The sequence below is a fragment of the Pinus tabuliformis genome, chromosome 7, assembly GCF_031772625.1.
Source record: "Pinus tabuliformis cultivar Carrire ecotype Pingquan chromosome 7, CPIR1, whole genome shotgun sequence".
Taxonomy (NCBI): Eukaryota; Viridiplantae; Streptophyta; class Pinopsida; order Pinales; family Pinaceae; genus Pinus; species Pinus tabuliformis.
The window spans coordinates 927,460,288-927,482,135 of record NC_142293.1 but is presented as its reverse complement, the minus strand read 5'-3'; the positions used below and the strand labels follow the sequence as shown (position 1 = coordinate 927,482,135).

Genomic DNA, 21,848 nt, shown 5'->3' with positions numbered 1-21,848 from the left:
GGCCGATCAACGACACAGATCTAAGTAACAAATCGCAATCGGCCAACACAGAAGACTTAAGGTTGGGTGGAAGACACCCCCAATCAATGATCTTCGATGATCGGATCAGCGGGTCGCAATCGATGGAGACAAGCCGGCGGAGTAAGCGCGGACCGAGTGGAACTTGCGATTGCGATCAGCGATGCAATGTGGACCGTCGATCAAGTGCGTAGATCAACGGCCCACATCACGTCCTAGGATCGCTATCAGGAAAAACAAAGCGCATTAGCAATGGCCCTGGGCATGAACGATATGCAATTTTGATCAGATTGTATCGCTATATCGCAGTGGAGCAGCACCATAGGGCGGGGCCTATGCACAGGTTTGTGTGCGACCTGATGAACCAGACCTGACGTTTATATATATGATATTTCATAAGGTTTCAAGTCCACCGAAAGGCATTTTCATATGTATTTTGTGTATTTTCATTATTTAGTGAAATACAAAGGGGCAACGATGATGCGATAAAACCCGAACCCAAAAGGGTTCGAGAATGAAAATATATAATATTTTCAGGTCCGCCAAAGCCAATTTTACATGTATTTTTAGTGTTTTTCAACATATTCCAAAAATACAAAGGGAAGATTGTAACAGGCCATAGAAACTTGCGATAGCGACCCAAAGGGTGAACCCAATAGAGGAATAACCCATATTTAAGGACTTTTGAAGTCTGGAAGAACAGAGATGGGCGGGATTTTACAGTGTGCAACATTTTATGTGTAAAAACAGGAAAACAGTCATTATAAACATTTAAAAGGAAAACAGAGGCCCAAAGACCCATTCCATCACAAAACAGAGGTTGGGAAACAATTACCGGGAGACAGAGGCCGAGAAGCGATCATGGGGCATCGACAACGCAGCATGATGCAACCCGAAACAAAATTGGTCATGGAGCATCAATAACACAGCTCAGCCAAAAACAACAGAATCGATTGTGGGCATCTCTGGCACGAGAGAGCTCCCTACCATTGCAAAAAAATACCATAATGCGGTTACTCTTCCGTTGGAAGAAGAAACCTCCAAGCCCATGCTTGCATAGTCAGGGCATCAAATAGTTAAAAACGACAGAGAGGATAGATTAAGACACTCCGAGCCTTTGAGAGCTCAGGACCATTGTAAAAGGCCTATAAATGGCTAAAAGCTAAATGTATCAAGGGTTCAAATTTTGGAGACTGTGGAGACTCTACTCCTCTAGCTTCTCATCTTCATTCCAACAATATAAGCTTCTTTTGTTGTTACATGTTCAATTCCTATTTTCTCTGTTGTTCTATGCTTGCACTTGAATAGTTTATTCATGTTTTCTATTGTGTCTAATGCCAGATAATTGTCATCTTATCTCTGCATTGATAATTTAGATTTGCAAGCTTCATTTTCTTCCTGTAGCTAGCCATTCATATGTGTTTATGTATGCATTTGCTGGTACAGTCAGTATTCTCCATCTACTCATTGAATCTATAAACTATTGAGCATTAGTGGTCTAAAGCCTTGTATTGTTGAGGGTGTTCATGCATGTCTTGAGTGAGAATAGAGTTGAAATGGTTATCTGACTTGATCCCAACCATCATCCATTCCAATAGTTTAGAGAACAATATTGAAGTTTATATGTTACCAGGAATCTCCAAGCTACAACCTAGGAGAGCTTCCTGGAGTGATAACATAATTGGCGTCGTTTCCGGGGAAAGGAGGCTGAAGCTCAGCTTCCCTGGGGACGACACAGATCCAACTTTGGTGATAGACAAAGTCTGGGCACTTTTTTGGTTGTAATCATCTATCTGGCAACTCTACTGAAGGACGAACCTCTTGGCGACTCCACTTCATAGTTCTAGCTTAGTTTGTGAGGTATACTCGGAGAAATCCTTAGAAGCCACAAGCTGACCCAGTCTCTGATCCTGAAAAAATCATCAAAGAAAGAAAGGTATTGTAGAAAGGAGCATCATTTTCAAGTAAACCTAAACAATATTCAATATTTTTTTAACAAAATCCTGTAACAGAACAAATACATGTTGAGAGTATCGCATCTAATACTAGCAGTGAAGAAAAACTCTTAGAGATTCATAAAGCTTCTTATTATTTAGGTTCTTCTTTTGTTGTAAGCCCAAAGGAAACATCACCTCCTATCCATCAGACTCCTCTAGTCCTATCAGTCACCCCTCAACCCTCTGTCATTTAGACTTCCAGTACCCTTATAGCCACCACAGCTATGGCAGGTCCACAAGCACCTACCAAAATGGAAAGAATCATAGCTGCTAGGTATGGACCTCTAGTACTGCCCACTCCTTTGAATGCCATGCCTACTGGCGAATATCAGAAATGTGGGCCTAAGTTCACTGGGATTGAAGTGTTACAGTTGAGGAACATCTTGAGTCATTCTATAGCTATGCTGATAACCTGGACATTAGTGAAGATGATGTTTGGATGAGAGTCTTTGTCCAAAGCCTAGATGGAGAGGCTAGAAAATGGTTCAGAGAACTGACCCCAAGATCTATAGCAGATATTGAGGCTTTAGATGATGCATTCCTAAAGCATTGGGGGATAAGAAGGATCTCCTCTACTACCACACTGAGTTTGGGAAATTAAAGAGGGAAAATGGTGAGTTGCTGTCTGATTTTAATAAGAGGTTTAACCGCATGTATAGAAAGATACCAGCTAAAGTAAAACCCACCACTACCTTTGCTAAACTCACCTATGCTAGTGCTTTTGATTCTAACTTCTGCCTACTGTTGAGGGAGAGGTGATGTGCTACTTTGGCTGATATATAGGATGCAGCCTTGGAAGTAGAATCAAACATCATGGTTGCAGAGAAGCTCAAGGGAAATGTTGATAGAAGAAGACAGAGGGGTGAGTCTTCATCATCTTCAGATCCCAGATAAATAAAATGACCAAAATGATAGAGTCATTAGCCTCTGAAGTCTCCAAATTAAAGGTTGAGCAGCACCCTAGGAAAGGAAGAGTCCCTGATACCTTTTCTCCTAGAAATCCAAATCCAAATCCATATAGAAGAGCTAATGAGAAGTTGTAGATTTTGCAAAGAAGCAAAGATGCCAATGAAGACCGAAGGGTGAAGACCCCTTTCCAGAATGTAGTCATGGAAGAAGAACAGTTTGAAGAAGATGATGAGATCCATTGTCTGGAAGACAAAGGAAATGCCTCCTTTTTTACCTCAGCTGCCTATGAAAATTCATTATTCAATGACCAGATTAACCGAGAATGGGATGGCGAAGCTGCTCTGCAAACTGAAGATCAACATAGATATAATCTGAGGTTGAAGAAGAATAATGCCAAGGAAACTCCTGTTCAAAAAGTTGATGTCCCTGCAGTACAACAAGTTAATAAGAAAAATCAACCGACAGTTGATCCCATCATCCTCAAAGCTCCAGCTCGCGAGGTTAGAGACCTTGACATGTCTCCTTCTCCTTTCAGTTTTCAATCAGAAATTCAGAAGCTAAGAATACCTATGCCTCTGATTGAACTAGTGAAGAATGAGTCCTTCAAAAGATCCATCCTCGAGGCCCTTGAGCCTAAAGCTATCCAAGCCTCCACTGACTATGTAAATCTGCAAGATGACAAACCAACTATCATTCTCAACCCAATGATTGAAAATTGTGAAGATAGCTCCCCATCATTCTATGTCTCTCTGACTATTCATGATAAAATCGTTCACAACTGCCTTCTGGACACTGGAGCCAGCCATAACCTAATGCCCAAGGCTATCATGGATGAGCTGGTCTTGACATTACCAAGCCTTATCATGACCCGTTTTCTTTTGACTATAGAAAAATGAAATGCCTAGGATTAATCAAGGGCCTAACCATCACTTTGTCTCAGTTGCCCATGAAGAGCATGATGATGGATATTGTGGTAGCAGATGTACCCCCCAAGTTTGGCATGTTACTTTCCAAAGGTTGGATCAAAAGAATAGGTGGATCATTACAAAATGATCTGTCCTATGCCACTGTCCCAGTTTTTGGAGGTGGGAGCAGGAGATTATACAGAGAATCTCAATTGTCTTATATCATCAGCGATGAAAGGAATCCCACTAATCATCCCATCTATGCTATTGACACTGATTTTGGAGCCTGTATTCTTCATATTGAAGAATCCCAATTGGCCTCCACGCAGCTTAAGAAACTAGTTTGCCAGATAACAGTGGAAGAAGGCCCACAAATTTGGGACATGTTCTTTGATGGAGCTTGCTCTAAGGAAGTTGCAAGGGCAGGTGTAGTCCTTGTGTCCCCCATATAGAAATGCATTCATTTATCTTTCAAATTAACTTTTCAGGTCACAAATAGCATAGCAGAGTATGAAGCCTTGATATTGGGCTTAAACGCTGCTAAAGAAATGGACATCAAAGGCATGGAAGTGTTTGGAGACGCAGATCTCATCATTCAATAGGTAAATAAAACTTTCCAAGCAAAGAATCCAAGGCTGAAAGCATATAGAGATGAGGTATGGAAGCTCAAGGATTCTTTTAATAATTTCAACATTTCTTACATCCTGAGAATGAAGAGCCAACTTGTTGATTCCCTTGCTGTGTCTGCTAGCACGTTTATTCCTCCTTTGCCTCCTAAATTGACGTATGAAGTTCAGGTGAAATATAGACCATCTCTGCCTAACAATGTCAAATACTAGAAATTTTTTGAAGATGATGATGAAATTAATAGGTTTTTACAAGTTGTTGAGGAATTTTCTGAAACACACATCGACCAAGAAAATGAAACCATGGAAGAATGCGGCTAGTCCAAGCTAAAGGACGAGATTGGCCAAGGAAGCATTGTCCAACTGCCTAGTAACCATATACCCAAGGGATTGGTGCCTCTAGAGAAGCTGTTCGATCATAACTATGTGCCTTATAAGTTTGCCAAAAAAGAAAATGAGTCTGTTGTTCGTAAACACAATATAGGGAGCCCAGCCCATCCGAAATACATAAATCTGTCCACTCATTTGTCTTCTTCCCAGAATTCTGAGTATTGCACCCTCATGAAGCAATTTGCTGATATTTTTTCCTGGGAATACAATGATCTTAAAACCTATGACACAAACATCATTCAGCATAAGATTCCACTGGAAAAGAACACCATCCCTTTTAAGCAAAAATTAAGACCTATTATCCCTCTCTTATTGCCTTTGATTGAGAAAGAAATCAAGAAGCTGTTCGATGCCAAAATCATAGTTCCCCTAAGGTATTCAAAGTGGATAGCTAACTTTGTGGTAGTAAGAAAGAAAAATGGGGAAATCAGGCTTTGTGTTGACTTCAGAAATCTGAACAAATTCTCCAAAAAAAGATAAATACCCCCTGCCCAAGATGGAGCACTTGCTACAAAAAGTTTCAAGGGATAGAGTCATGTCTTTCATAGATGGATTTTTAGGTTACAATCAGATTGTTGTACATCCAGAAGATCAGGAAAAGACTTCTTTCACTACTCCTTGGGGCACTTTCATGTACTCCAAGATGCCTTTCGGACTGATGAATGCTGGGGCTACTTTTCAGAGGGCCATGGACATAGCCTTTGTGGAAGAGAAGAAAAAGTTTGACCTTATTTACCTTGATGACATAACAGTCTTCTCCAGCAGTCACAAGGACCATTTGTAGCATTTGAAGAAGGTCTTTCTAAAGTGCACACAGTTTGGAATTTCAGTGAACCCAAAGAAGTCACAGTTTGCTATAGAAGCAGGCAAACTTCTACAACATATCGTTTCTGTTGAAGGTGTGAAGATTGATCTAGAAAAAGTTCAAGTAATTCAGACATTGTCCATCCCAAGGTCAAAAAAGTACATCCAATCCTTCCTGGGTAGATTAACTTTGTAAGGAGGTTCATTCCAAACTTTGCAGAGCTAGTGAAGCACATCACTTCCATGCTGAAGAAAGGATCAAAAATAAAATGGACAGATGCTGCAAGAAGCTCTTTTGAAGACATCAAGAAAGCTATCATGGAAGCTCCCACTCTAATCAGCCAAGATTACACTAAGGAGTTTTGTATCTTCTTTTTTGCCTCTTATGATACACTTGCAGCAATTCTGTTGCAGAAAAATGATGAAGGCATAGAGCACCCCATGGCATTTTTTAGCAAAACTCTAAGGGATGTTGAACTAAGGTATGACCTTATTGAAAAACAAGCTTATGCTCTCATAAAATCTTTAAAGGCATTCAGAATTTATATTCTACATTCCAAAGTGGTTGCATATGTACCTTTAGCCTCAGTAAAATATGTCTTAACTCAACCAGATATTGATGGAAAGAAAGCTAAATGGATTGAAAAGTTCATAGAGTTTAACATAGAGGTGAAGCCCACTAAGCTTGTCAAAGGCTAGGGCTTGGCTAAACTTATGGCTGAGGAAAATTGCAGTTTGTTAGACATAAATTGCATGGGTCCAAATTCAGATGATGAGCAGACAGAGGAAGCAGTAGAAGAGCAAAAGCAGAATCAGTCTTTGGCTGAAAATCTATCCACCTGTGGGTGGTATTCCAGCATAGTTCAATTTTTGCAGAAGCTAGAAGTGCCTCCAGGGCTTAGCTCAAGTCAAGCACGGGCCATTAAACTCACATCAGCCAAATTCTGCATTAATAAAAATATGCTTTATTGGAAAGACCCATCAGGAATCCTCTTGAGATGTCTAGATAAAGGACAATATGTGGAAGTCATGCACCAGTTCCATTCTAGCATCTGTGGAGGGCATCATTATTGGAAAACCCCATCCACAAAATCCTGAGGGTTGGGTATTATTGGCCCACTCTATTCTCTGATGTGTTTTCTTTTGTGAAATCTTGTGAAAAATGTTAGAGGTTTACATGAAGACAACAACTAAAATCTCTGCCCTTGAAGCATGTACATGTCAATGGTCCCTTCCAGTAGTGGGGCTTGGAATTTATAGGTGAGATCAACCCACATTCCAGTGGCCAACACAAATGGACCTTGGTAGTCGCTGATTATTTCACCAAGTGGATTGAGGCTATACCCACTAACAATGCCAATCATCAAGTTTTCATAAAGTTCTTGAATGAGAATGTTTTCACTAGATTTGGTTGCCCAACCAAACTAGTCACTGATAATGCAATAGCTTTCAAGGTAAAATAATTGGTGGACATGACTGAATCCATGGGCATTTGATTGGTGCATTCTACCTCCTATTATCCTCAAGGCAATGGCCTGGCAGAATCATCTAACAAGAGTCTGATAAGGGTAATCAAAAAACTGTCAGAGAACAACAAAAAGAGCTGGGATTCCAAGTTGAAGTTTGCACTGTGGGATGATAGGATTACCATCAAAAAGTCTATAGGAAATTCTCCATTTAAGCTGGTTTATGGCACTGATGTTGTTTTCCCTATCCAATTGATTCTCCCTGTGGCCAAATTTTTGCAAGAAGAACAAGATGAAGAGAATGACATGGTAAGGAGAATGAATAACCTGGTTGAACTACAGCAGATCATAGAGCAGCTGGTTGAGAACTCAAAAGCTCATTAGAGGAAGATCAAAGAAACCTTTGAAAAGAAGGCAAAAGTGGACAATTTCCAAGTTGATGACTGGGTTCTCAAATGGGATGCAGTTAAGGAAAAGAAAAGTAATTATGGTAAGTTTGACTCCTTATGGACAGGTCTGTTTGTCATCGCTCAAATTCAACAGAAAAATAACTTTATTCTACACAGTCTGGAAGGAAGAGATGTTTTTGGTAGCCCAATCAATGGGCAATTCTTGAAACTTTATTTCATTTAAGGCTTTAAAGCCTTGGTATGGTAAATATGTTTTTTCCAGTTTTTATTTCATTGAAAAATAGACTCCATGCCCAATGAAACACTAGGAGGAAGATTTGATTTTGTTTTTACAGGAAAGGAATTGTTCTGCAGTTCTTGAAACCTCACAGGGAGGCTTTCATCCCAAAAAGGAGCCAGTGTTAGCCTTGTTGGAAAATCGCCCAAAAATGGATCCAAATATGCTCTTTAACACTCCCGAAGTCTTCAAAATTTTCCTAAGGATCATTTAAAAATCACAACAATCGCATGCTAAGAGCCCTTGGAAGGGCAGAAAAGCACTATCGAGAGGCTAAACACATAAAAACCATGAAAAAAGCAGAGTATTGGAGGCATACACAGTCCAATGGACAGCAGCAGTTAGATCTAGCCAATCAACAGCCCAGATCTAAGCGGCAAATCGCAATCGTCCAACACAGAGGACTTAAGGTTGGGCGGAAGACACTCCCGATCAGCAATCTCTGATTACCAGATCAGCGGGTCGCAATCAGTGGAGGCAAGTCGGCGGAGTAAGCACGAACCAAGTGGAACTTGTGATTGCGATCAGCGATGAAATGTGGACCATCGATCAAATGCGCAGATCAATGGCCCACATCGCATCGTAGGATTGCTATCGGGAAAAAAAATCACACTAGTAATGGCCCTGGGCATGAGTGATATACGATTGCAATTAGATCACATCGCTATATCACAGAGGAGCAGCACCATGGGGTGAGGCCTATGCACAGGTATATGTGTGACCCAATGAACCGGACCCAATGGTTATATATATAATATTTCATAAGGTTTCAAATCCACCAATAGGAATTTTCATATATATTTTGTGTATCTTTGTTATTTAATGAAATACAAAGGGGCAACAATGATGTGATAAAACCCGGACCTGAAAGGGTTCGGGAATGAAAATATATAATATTTTCAAGTCCGCCAAAGCCAATTTTTCATGTATTTTTAGTGTTTTTCAACATATTCCAAAAATACAAAGGGAAGATTGTAACAGACTATAACAACTTGTGATAGCGACCCAGAGGTTGGACCCGATAGAGGAATAAACCATATTTAAGGACATCTGAAGTCTGGAAGAATAGAGATGGGTATAATTTTACAGTGTGCAACATTTTCTGTGTAAAAATAGGAAAAAAACCATTATAAACATTTAAAAGGAAAACGGAGGCACGAAGACCCATTCCATCACAAAACAGAGGCCGGGAAACAATTGCCAGGAGACAGAGGCTGAGAAGCGATCATGGGACATCGACAGCGTAGCAAGATGCAACCCGAAATAGAATCGGTCATGGAGCATCAACAAAATAACTCAGCCAAAAACAACAGAATCAATTGTGGGGAATCTCTAGCACAAGAGAGCTCCTTGCCAGTGTAGCAAAATACCAAAATGCGGTTACTCTTTCGTTGGAGAAGAAACCTCCAAGCCCATGCTTACCTAGTCAGGGCATCAAACAGTTAAAAAAGGCAGAGAGGATAGATTAAGACACTTCGAGCCTTTGAGAGCTCAGGAGCACTGTAAAAGGCCTATAAATGGTTGAAAGCTAAATGTATCGAGGGTTCAACTTTTGGATACTTTGGAGACTCTACTACTCTAGCTTCTCATCTTCATTCCAGCAATATAAGCTTATTTTGTTGTTACATGTTCAATTCCCATTTTCTCTGTTGTTCTATGCTTGCATTTGAATAGTTTATTCATGTTTTCTGTTGTGTCTAATGCCAGATAACTGTCATCTTATCTCTGCATTAACAAATTAGATTTGCAAGCTTCATTTGCTTCCTATAGCTAGCCATTCATATGTGTTTATGTATGCATCTGCTGGTAGAGTAAGTATTCTCCATCTACCCATTGAATCTATAAACTATTGAGCATTAGTGGTCTAAAGCCTTGTATTGTTGAGGGTTTTCATGGATGTCTTGAGTGAGAATAGAGCTGAAATGGTTATTTGACTTGATCCAAACCATCATCCATTCCAATAGTTCAGAGAACAATATTGAAGATTATATGTTACTAGCATCTCCAAGCTGCAACCTAAGAGAGCTTCCTGGAGTGATAACATAATACCAAGAACCTAGGGGAATATGACATGCAACCATCTCTCCCATGATGCCTGACAATGTCGATGGAAACACACTCTTAGCGAGAGGCGAGTTAGGTCAAAACAGGAGAGGTGTCACCTTTTACTATTTAGGGTTTTTCCCAAACCTCAATACTTCCAACCGTAAGGAAAGCCAAATTGCATGTATGCCTACTCAAATATAGGACATCTACTGATCGTGATGCGAATCATGTGAAGATGAGTTTTAAAAACATGAGAGACTCTTAACTCATTAATGAAGCCATTTACCTTCGAAAACCTAATGAAATTTTGAGGCCTACATATGAGATAAAACATGATGCATGAATGCTATGTATGAAACGCGAGTGGGCGCACCAAAGGGGGTGGATAGGAAAGGTTGCTAGGAGAGCAATTGGTTGGGGTCCTATAAAAAAACCATAGAAGCTCAAGGTGAGTGGTGGGGTACCCAAAATTTTGAATATGCCCAAAAATTTGGGTGGTGTTGTAGCGGCTACAACAGAGCTCTGACATCCCACAACACATCCGGCTAAGCTATTCACGGGTAAGTGGTCTCAACTTGTGTTTTTCAACATTTCTATCACTTTTTAGTTTTCTCTTGTGTGAGTGTTGTTTGCTTGATTTATTTGAATGATTGTTGTCATTTACATGCATATTAGCTTGTCCTAGCACCATTTCAGTTTTCGTTTCTATCTCACTGCTGTCGCACGCATGAAACTATTTTGCACGAACGGTCCCCGATTCGGCGACTTGCTTCACCCACATGCATGTTGATATTTTTACTAAATCTTTCATTCAATATTTGCATGCACGATCAATCACTTATGCTTTCACTTAGTGTCGTCATGCATTCACTTTCAAATTTGCTTTCAGTTTCCCATCGGCGGGTCTGGGCAACCTTGGCCCGGACTCTCCCTCACTTAGACAACATTGCACAATCTGGAGAAGGAAGGCTCTATCTTCCTCTCTAAAAATGTGCATTTTTTCCTAGACACTGTCCTCCAAGACTATTTTGCGCATTTATGAGGGACATTGACTGCTGGCCTAGAAAATTGCGCAATGCAGTCCCTGAGCATGCAGTCATTGCCAATTGGAATTGTGCATTGAGCAATCCCAATAGTCAGTAGTCAGCCCGGATTGCGCATTGCGCAAATCCAGCAACCAGTCTTGCCTGCCAGACAATCCAGACTGCCTCTTTCATAGTTTTGGTAGCCAATCACCCAGCCTCCCAAAGAAAATTGCGTAATCTTTGCCTATCGTTCCCTAGGTATGTGTTAAGTCATTCCCCAAATTTGCTTTGGTTTTCACTGACAGATTTCTTGCCATGCATGTTGCTTTGTCTTGAGATCTTTCAGGTGTTCATCTACCTCTTAGAGCATAGAATCAATGGCCTCCAAGAAAGCAAGATCAAAGGACACTGACATAAGTGCAATTGGAGCAGCAGTTGAGCAAGTGTTCTGCATGTCTACCGATCTATGAAGATACCAAGTTGTTTCTAGACAAGAACATCAAGATGAAATGGAAAGAGGTAAATGAAGCATTTGCAGGCACTTTTGTAGAAGACCTTGAAGACAGTCAGATGTATGTGAACATTCACAAGTCCATCTTGTACCGTATTTCATGCAGATACCCAACGTTCCCATGTGCGGACATGATACATAGGATCATCTCACATACTAATCCCAAGACGATGACTTTGAGCAGTGTCAGTGGGATGAAGCTTGTCACCTTTTGGGCACAGGATTCTGATGAGATGTATTAGATGTCGAAGCTTGTTACTATCATGGAGACTCCTTTCAGCTTACCTAGTAGTAGTGCCAACTCTAGAGACATTCTGAAGAACTGGGTAAAGGAGCCAGCTAGATTCAGGATGACACCCAACCAGATCTATAAGACAAAGATACTATGAAAGGTGTATAAATACTTCTTCATATTTTCATGTCAGTTATGTGGCCAGGAAAGCATGGAAACCTTCCCACAGAGTTGGGTGATCACGTTGGACCAACTAGCCAAAGAGGGTAAAGCATGTAATTGGTCCAGCATGTTGGCTTATCAGCTGAAGGAACATGTAACGAAGGCTCGAAAGTCACCCGAAGGTATGCAAGCAGAGATCTACATGTCCACCTACATCTTAGATGCAATCTGTGACTGACAGGAGGCCCTAGGCTTAGAGTGGGCATGGTCACCAACGGAGACAATTGTGAATGCATATTGCAAGTTGTTGTTCGAATGCAACTTTAGAGGAGTAATCACATGGCTATCCAATCATTTTGTCACCCCAGTCTACAAGATGATATTCGAACATGATCCACACTACATGTGAAAGGAAGCAATGGAGGCACTGATAGACATTACTGATTGGTATGCCTCACTGTCCAGCACCTTCATAGAAATGTTCAACGTAGAGAAGCCTCTGCATGTTCTAACGAAGTTTTCCTTGGACATACTCATCATGCAGGAAGTAGCATATCACATCTCGACATGATTGATAGCTAGACTGCACCAGAAGAAGAAGGCACCTTGGCTCGCTCTTCCATTGCGGATTGGGTTATATGAGATTCGGAGTTTCAAGAAAGCAGATGTCGAGGCAGAATTGATGAAGAAGTATCCATTCGACCTCCGAGGTTACAATCTGTATGACCAACATTGAATTTTAAAAGATCACTGCACAAGATTATAGTTCAACTAGATCCACGGGGCATGTCATTGGGTGGAGGAGGACCCATGGATATACTATTACAACTCCTCTAGACTCTATGAACCAGTCGACTTCGATGTGGAGTGGTTAGCGAAGCAACGAGAAGTAGCATCCCAAAGGCACCAGCACCAGCACCAGTAGCAGTAGAGGCAAGCATACCAGTGCGCGACAAGGGCAAGAGGAAAATTTTCAATCACATGGAGGAAGAGAAAAGTTGCAAGTTCCGAGCAGATCCATTGGTAGAGAAAGCAGATATAGCTATAGAGAAAAAGAGACAACATCGCGACAAGAAAATCACGCAAAGGCAGAGGGAGAAGAGAAGAATGGAGGAAGCAGAGCAGGAGTTGCATGAGATGAAGGAGCAACTCTAGAAGGAAAAAGAGTTGCGCAAACAGGAGAGGGAAGTGCAACAGCTACAGGTACAGCAGGGGGCACAACATGTGAAAATAGATGAAACAATGCCAGTGCAAGTAGTGGATTCATCAGAACAGCTGGCATCAGGAAAACAACGTGGACAATTGCAGGAGCAGGACATCGCTCAGGAGATAGAAGAAGCACTTCCATAGTTGGACATAGATATTGACCAATGGGAATTGGAACAGAACATCGACCTTATGCCTCACCACCAAGAGGTCGACTTGCTTCACCACATCAAGATGATGAGAAAGTCTCAAGTGACCGAGGAGGCACTGAGATCCTCGGAGATCAGCCGGAAGAAGAGATGCACAACATCTCATTTGACGAGTCTTAACATAGAGTTGTGCAGTCTCGTAGAGTGTTGAATCCAGATGATCATACATCTCCTACGCAAGTTGAGGAACGAATGATCATGTCTGACGTGCACAAACATCTAGTAGTCTTGGTCGATGCAACTACAGTGTATTTCGAAGCCACTAGCTCAAGTGTTTGCTTTCTGATAGCTGAGAATGAGCAAATGGCTAAGGAACTACAGACAGCCAAGCAAGGAGGAGATTTGGTGGCAGCGTCTGCCTGAGCTGAACTAAAGAAGGCAATACTAGATGAAGTATTGTCCCTTGACACAGTCATGCAAGTGTTGTACTCCAAGTTGGCACCATGCATAAGGCAGTCGTCAATCTAAATGGATGGCAGGAGCGATGTGCTAGAAGAGCACGTATCTTAATGAACTTACATGCTATTGTTGATTACATTCAAGCATGGACGATGAGATACAAGGGAGCCCCACTTCACTTGCCTAAGATGATGAAGGCCAGTGCGGTCGAGCTGAAGGCATGTATCCGAAGTCAGATCCAGAACTATGAAGAGCTCCCGCAACTCATCACTAGTATACAAGCTTCCCATGCACGTGTGTTCAAGAGTATGGATGTTTTGGTGCGCGCACATGCGATCCCATCTATTGGGACTCTCACCCAAGCAAAGACAAAGGCACAATGCTGATTAGAGCTTGACTCGTACTTTGACGAGTTGATGCGCATTGCTACCAGCCCAGACTTTCCCATCAGTGCAGACATCATGCACAAGTATGTTGTTGGTCCAGCCGCATTGAAGACAATGATGCACATGTTGTTGGGCCAGATTACAAGCTGTGTCCTCTCATCTTGTTTTGAACCTTTTCATATCTATCATGAATTTTTGCACTCTTCTCCCTCGACGTTGTTTTTTGAATCATGAAGATGTCACCATCACAAGGGAGTTCTTTGATCTCTTGTCCACTTACACGTATTATGGTGAAGGCGAAGTTGCCTAGCTTGAGTTCCTACATGAGTTTATTTCCATGTTGCATGAGGAAGATGGATGTTCTCATGAACAGGCCAGTTTGTTGCTTGCATACACACTTCGCGAATCTCCACTTCGATGGCTGTACAGCCTACTGGTTGATAGTGTGCATTCACTTGAGCACTTTTGTTATCTCATTGAAGACACTTTCCATCATTTTGATCTAGACCATCTTGACCAAAAAATGTTACAACAAAGGAAGGCTCCGCCTGAATCGATTATGGATTTTTGGTAGCACTTCCGTGATTTGCAGTTTCAAGCTCCGAAGAGCCAGATGAAATTTTTCTATATTTGGGGTCGGTTCAGGTATTGTGTTAAGAAATCTGCTCGTCCCAAGAAGAAGTTTGAAATCAAGCCTCACTCAACATTCTTCAGTGATGGAGCTGCACAATCCCAGATGGATGCGGTCACTGTCACAAGTGACTATCCGCCATCCCCTCATCAAACAGCTCCACCACTGCAGAGTGATGTTAAGGATCATGTTCACACACATGTTCAGCTGTCACATCCTCCCAACATCACTTCGCTTAATTTTCACGCAGATTTGGTTGTGAGTCCATCGAGTTGTCATATGCATTTTGTTCCACAACCTCCATCTTCGCACTCGGTTGTTCCTCCGGATGATACTGTCTTGTGTTCTTCCATTACAGACTCTACACTTGTTGTGAACGAGGAATAAGCCACTAACAGAGTTGGTGTTGCACAACCAACATGCACTGTCATTCATGAAAAGTATGAGTGGGAGCTTGAGCATCAACACTCAATGAAGGATGACTTCCTTCCGTCCGAGCCCCCTCTATTCCTTCCTGACATCTTTGGTGAACCTGCCACCCATGATTTCGTATGTGTATCTTCATCCACGGATGCACCCATTTTTGATCATTTGCAGGAACATGGGATGTTAGTCCATCATCTGACAATGGAGAGGATAAGTTATTCATTGAAAATCCACTTGATATTTCATCTGCCTTTTCTGGAAACGCAGAGGATGAACTTGTTCACTTCTCATCTACCCCTCTGTTTGATTCATCTAATCATGAGGATGCTGATGAAATCAATGATTTTTCTGATCATGGCTATCGTGATCTATTTACTCCCATATTCAATCACGATCACGTTTCTATTGGAGTTGATTTTTCAAAGCCATTGGTTTATGATGATCTATCTGACGATGAAGTTGAAACACCCAAGACTGTCGAGGAACTTCAGCCCGAGATGATGGTTATATCAGGCCTTCGTTCTCCAGATGTTAGTCTCACTTCCAATCAGGAAATTGTTCAATTACCCAAGGCTCCTCATCGCTCATCTGTATGTATTGAAGATCAATCTCACACACAGACCATGCTTCCTCCACTCGAACTGCATGATCCTATCGCTCATGCATTGGAGGAGTCTTACGTTGAAAGAACATGTGCATGACGCAATTTGTCTTTGTTTCTTTTGTTTTCTTGCATGTCATAGAAGAGTGTGCATATGCTTCAAAGCTTCACGCAATGTCGCACAACATTGTGGTAAGTCCACGAATTGCTCTTCATAGACTTTCACTCACTTATGTCCCACAGGCATCTTGGAGCATGAAGTGTGGTTGTCTTCATTGTTATATTTTTCTTGCTTGCTGAATCATGTAACTGGGCTGCTCACGGACCAAGCCTTCACCAACATGGGTTAACTAATGCGTCGGTGGCTGCATTGGAAATATCACTTCACGTGATGAGGCCCATGCACTGTTAGTTTAGGAGTAGGTGTAGTGTTTGATTTCAATTGGTTTTCTTGCATGCTTGTTTGCTTACTTGCTTTGTTTGTTTGTTTGTTTGCTTGCTTGTTTGCTTACTAGCTTTGCTTTCACTTTGTCTTCTGCTCTTTCTTTGCTTTGTTGTTCATTTGTTTGCTTGTTTTGTACGTAGGTTAGTTTCGCATGAAACCACATATGACTCTTAAAACAGCCTGGGTAAAGTACAAGAGGCCTTGTGCAGCCATCACTACTTGGTTATCTGTCATCTTACCTCTGTATGAAGGTCTTGTTACTATTAGTCCATGATACGTTGAAGGAAAATAGTATTCTTCGAAGTGAACCTTGGTGAAAACATGACGCTTGCATGCTAACTAGTGTCACCTACTCCAGTCAGTTGTTTTTGGCTTAACCCTTGTCAGCTCAGTCAAGTAGAGTAAGGTGAGGCGGAAAACCTTAACAGGCACGTTAGAGGTATAATAAACTACTTATCAGCTAGAACAACCTCTTCTACTCTTAATAAGGCGGGATCCCTCCTTCGCCTATGAAATGAATAAGTGCTATGCATAGTTATGAAAAAATGAAAATCAAAAAATTCAAAATGAAAATGAATAAGGTGAAAGATCCTACGCAAAAAGGTGATGCAAGTAACTCCGCCAGGGTACTGACCAGGCTCGCTGGCAGCAGAGCCATGCTTTTGTTCCTATGTGACTCCGTCGGGGTACTGTCCAGGCCTGCTGGTAGTGGAGCAACACTAGAGATGAAACTAAGACTCTTACGACTATACTGCTTGTGGACCAATATACCCCTCAAGCCCAATCGAAACAATTGTGTTGCCTTGGCTTGGAATGTGTGTCAACTGACTAGGAGCTTGGCAGATGCTACATCTTACAATCAAGCTAGTGTTAAACCAAGATTATCGGAGAACTGAACAATACTTCTGAAGGTGTTAGACTTTCTTTTCAAGAACAAGGTCCATTCAGAGAGCTAGAGTTCTACCAGTGTGTCGCCAAGTGTTGTAGTGGCTACAACCACCCTCCAAAATTTTGCCTTAGCTTCATTTTGGAGCCTCCCTACCAACCTTTCATAGAACCTTGTCTTGCTTCATCAAGTACACAGGCTGTTCACTCAGACTCAATCCCGCTGCAAGCTGAGCAACTGCCCCAAGAAATTGCACAATTATGGAGGGTAACCAGCCTTCCCTCTAGAAATTGCGCAATTCTGTCTAGCAGCCTGCTGGGCTCCAGAATTGCACAATCCAAATCAGACTTCACCCAGAAGATTGCGCAATCCTTCCCAGTAGGCTTGCTCAGCATAGGAATTGCGCAATCCTAGGCAACAGTCAGTTGCTCTGCCAAAAAATTGTGCAAATCTCCTGGGAAACCATCCCAGCACCCATCCAGAAATGCGCATTCCCTCTCAACAGTTGAGCAGCCTCATGCATGAGCAGTTGGGTTAACCAGTTCCACCTGAGACCAAAGGAACTTGACTTGCATGCATGGCTTTCTTTTTCCTGAAATAGAAAAAGGCAACATGAAAAAGCATCCCATGATTCAAGGATCTATTTTTAGCAACCGGATTTTACATGAAAAGTTTGTTTTAGAAACTTTCCTCCAAGTGTCACTTTTTCCTAGATTTGTGGCATGCACATCATGAGCTCAAACTTATTTATTTGACACATCAGAGCTCATTCTTTCACATGGATCTTGGAGCTCTGACATCCCACAACACATCTAGGACTCTTCAACACATCTGACTCAACTATTCACGAGTAATTGGTCTTAACTTGTCTTTTTTGGCATTTCTGTCGCTTTTTGTGTTTTCACTTATGCGAGTGTTGTTTGCTTGATTTCTTTGAACGTTTGCTGCCGTTTACATGCATACTAGCTTGTACTAGCACCATTTCAGTTTTTGTTGCTATCTCACTACTGTCACATGCATGAAACTGTTTTGCATGAACGGTTGTCGATTCGGCGACTTGCTTCACCCACATGCACGTTGATATTTTTACTTAATCTTTCATTCAATGTTTGCATGCACGATCAATCAATTCTGCTTTCACTTAGTGTCGCCATGCATTCACTTTCAGATTTTCTTTCAGTTGCCTGTCGGCGGGTCTGGGCAGCCTTGGCCCGAACTTTGCCTCACCTAGACAACATTGTGCATTCTTGAGATGGAAGGCTCTATCTTCCTCTCCAAAAATGCGCCTTTTTGCCCAAAAACTATCCTCCAGGATTGTTTTGCACATCTATGAAGGATAGTGACTGCAGGCCCAGAAAATTGCGCAATGTAGTCCCTGAGTCTGCAGTCATTGCCAGCTGGAATTGTGCATTGCGCAATCCCAATAGTCAGCAACCATCCTATATTGCACATTGCACAAATATAGCAGCCAGTCTTGCCTCCCAAACAGCCCAGACTGCCTTTTGCGCAGTTTTGCCAGCCAGTCACCCAGCCTCCGAGAGAAAAATGCGTAAACATTGCCTATCATTCCTAGGTATTTGTTAAGTCATTCCACGAATTTGTTTTGGTTTTCGCTAACATATTTCTTTCCATGCATGTTGCTTTGTCTCCATATCTTCCAAGTGTTCATCTTCTCTTAGTAGTACAAGATCAATGGCCTCCAAGAGAGAAGGATCAAAGGACACTGATGAAAGTGCAACTGGAGCAGCAGTTGAACAAGTGTCTGCATGTCTACCGATCTATGAAGATACCAAGTTGTTTCTAGACAATTACATTAAGATGAAATGGAAAGAGGTCGATGAAGCATTGGTAGACACTTTTTCAGAAGACCTCGAAGACCATCAGGTGTATGTGAAAATTCACAAGTCCAGCTTGTACCAAATTTCATGCAAATACCCCACGTTCCCATGCACGAACATGATAAACTGGATCGTCTCGCACACTTATCCCGAGACGATGACTTTAACCAATGTCAATGAGATGAAGCTTGCCACCTTCTGGGCAAAGGATTACCGTGAGATGTATCGAATGTTGAAGTTGTGACTATCATGGAGAATCCTTTCAGCTTACCCAGGAGTAGTGCCAACTCTAGAGACATTCTGAAGAACTGGGTAAAGGAGCCAGCTAGATTCAGGATGACACCCAACCATATCTATAAGACAAAGATACTGCGGAAGGCGTATCAATACTTGGTCATATTTTCATGTCAACTATGTGGCCAAGAAAGCATGGAAACCTTCCCACAGATTTAAGTGATCATGATGAACCTACTGGCTAGAGAGGGTAAACCATGTAACTGGTCTGGCATGTTGGCTCATCAGCTGAAGGAATAGGTAACGAAGGCTCGACAGTCACCCAGAGGTATGCAAGAAAAGATCTACATGTCTTCCTACATATTAGATGCAATATGTGCTCGATAAGAGCTCTTGAGCTTGGAGTGGGCATGGTCACCAACGGAGGCTGTTGTGAACGCATATTGCAAGTTGTTGTCTGAATGCAGCTTCAGAGGAGTAATCAAATGGTTGTTCGATCATTTTGTCACACCAATCTACAAGATGATATTCGAACATGATCCACCTTGCATGTTGAAGGAATAAATGGAGGTACTGATAGACATTGCTGATTGGTATGCCTCACCGTCTAGCACCTTCATACGAATGTTTAGCCCGGAGAAGCCTCCACATTTTCTACCGAAGCTTGCCTTGGACATACTCGTCATGTAGGAAGTAGCATATTAAATCTCAGCAAGATTGACAGCTAGACTTCACCGGAAGAAGAAGGCATCTTGGCCTGCTCTTCTGTTATGGATTGGGGTATATGAGATCCAAAGTTTCAAGCAAGTGGATGTCGAGGCAGAACTAATGAAGAAGTATCCATTCGATCTCTGACGTTACAATCCGTATGACCCACATTGCATTGTGAAAGATCATTGCATGAGATTACAGTGCAACTAGATCCACGGGGCATGTCATTGGGTGGAGAATGACCCATGGAGATACTATTACAACTCCTTTAGACTCAATGAACCGGTCGACTTTGTTGTGGAGTGGTTAGCGAAGCAATGGGATGCAGCATCCTAGAGAGCACCAGTACCAGCACGAGTAGCAGCAGAGGCAAGCATACCAGTGTGTGGCAAGGGCAAGAGGAAGATTTTTTATTACATGGAGGAAGAGAAAAGCTGCAAGTTCCGAGCATATCCATTGGTAGAGAAAGAAGCTATGGCTATAGAGGCGAAGAAGCAACAGCATGACAAGTGAATCATGCAAAGGCAGAGGGAGAATAGAAGAATGTAGGAAGAAAAGAAGGAGTTGCATGAGCTAAAGGAGAAACTCCAGAAGGAATAGGATCTGCACAAACAGGAGAGGGAAGCATAATAGTTCAAGGTATAGCAAGTAACGAAACATGTGAAAACAGATGAAACAATGCCCGTACATGTAGTGGATTCATCATAATAGCTTGCATCAGGTAAACAGGGTGAACCATCACAGAAGCAGGACTTCATTCATGCGATAGAAGAAGCACTTCAATAGTTGGATACGGATATGGAGAAACGTGAATTGGAAGAGGACATCGATCTTATGCCTCAACACCAAGAGGTCGACTTACCTGCTTCGCCGCATCCAGATGATGAGAAAGTCTCAAGTGACCGAGGAGGCATTGAGATCCTCGGAGTCCAGTCGGAAGAAGAGATGCACAACATTTCATTTGATGAGTTTCAACATAGAGTTGTGCAGTCTCGTAGAGTGTCGACTCCAGATAATAATACATCTTCTATCAAGTTGAGGAACGAGTGATCGTGTTTGACATGCATAAACATCCAACAGCCTTGGCCAATGCAACTAGACTGTATGCTGAAGCCACTAGCTCAAGTGTTCGGTTTCTAATAGATGAGAATGATCAAATGACTAAGGAATTACAAATGGCCAAGCAAGGAGGAGAGTTGGTGATAGCGTTCACCCAAGCTGAACTAAAGAAGCCAATACTACATGAAGTATTGTCCCTTGACACAGTTATGCGAGCGTTTTACTCCAAGTTTGGCACCGTGCATAAGGCAGTCGTCCATCTCAACGGATGGCAGCAACGATGTGCTAGAAGAGCACGTATCTTGACGAACTTGCATGCTGTTGTTGATTACATGAAAGAATGGATGATGAGATATAAGGGAGTCCTGCTTCACTTGCTAAGATGATGAAGGCCAGTGTGGTCAAGCTAAAGGCATGTATCTAGAGTCAGATCTGGAAATATGAAGATCTATCGCATCTCATCACTAGTATACAGGCTTCCCATGTATGTGTGTTCAATAGTATGGATGTTGTGGTGCGCGCACATGCGATCCCATCTATTGGGACTCTCACCCAGGTGAAGACAAAGGCACAGGTCCGACTATAGCTTGACTCTTACTTTGACGAGTTGTTGCGCATTGCTACCAGCCCAAAGTTTCCCATCAGAGTAGACATCATGCACAAGTATGTTTCTAGTTCGGCCGCATTGAAGACAATGATGCACATGCTTACATACGAGTTGGACAGAGGATCCCGAGCAGTGTACCCGGATGCTATGGAGGGAAGAGTCAGGTTCCAAAAAGATGTCACCTTGGTGCACACAAACCCCATCAAGGACCACTAATCTTGGCATCAGTATGTTACTGTTGATCATTGTGAGGATGTTGAGGAGTTGGAATTCCATGATTGTCTAAGTCAGAGTGATGTCTAGCATGGATTTCTCAAGCCATTTTGTCTCACATGGGTACATGTGCATTGTAATGTAACATCATGTCAAGTGTCGATAGTTGGATGTAACAGTCATAGAGTAGATGAAGAGTCATGAGGGTAGTTGAACTGT

General features: G+C 42.1%; 1 pseudogene; it reads right to left on the bottom strand.

The window, feature by feature from the left end:
• The window catches only part of LOC149250687 (polygalacturonase pseudogene), a 29,234-nt pseudogene extending 9,694 nt beyond the window's left edge, over positions 1-19,540 (bottom strand).
• Positions 19,541-21,848: the final 2,308 nt, after the last annotated feature.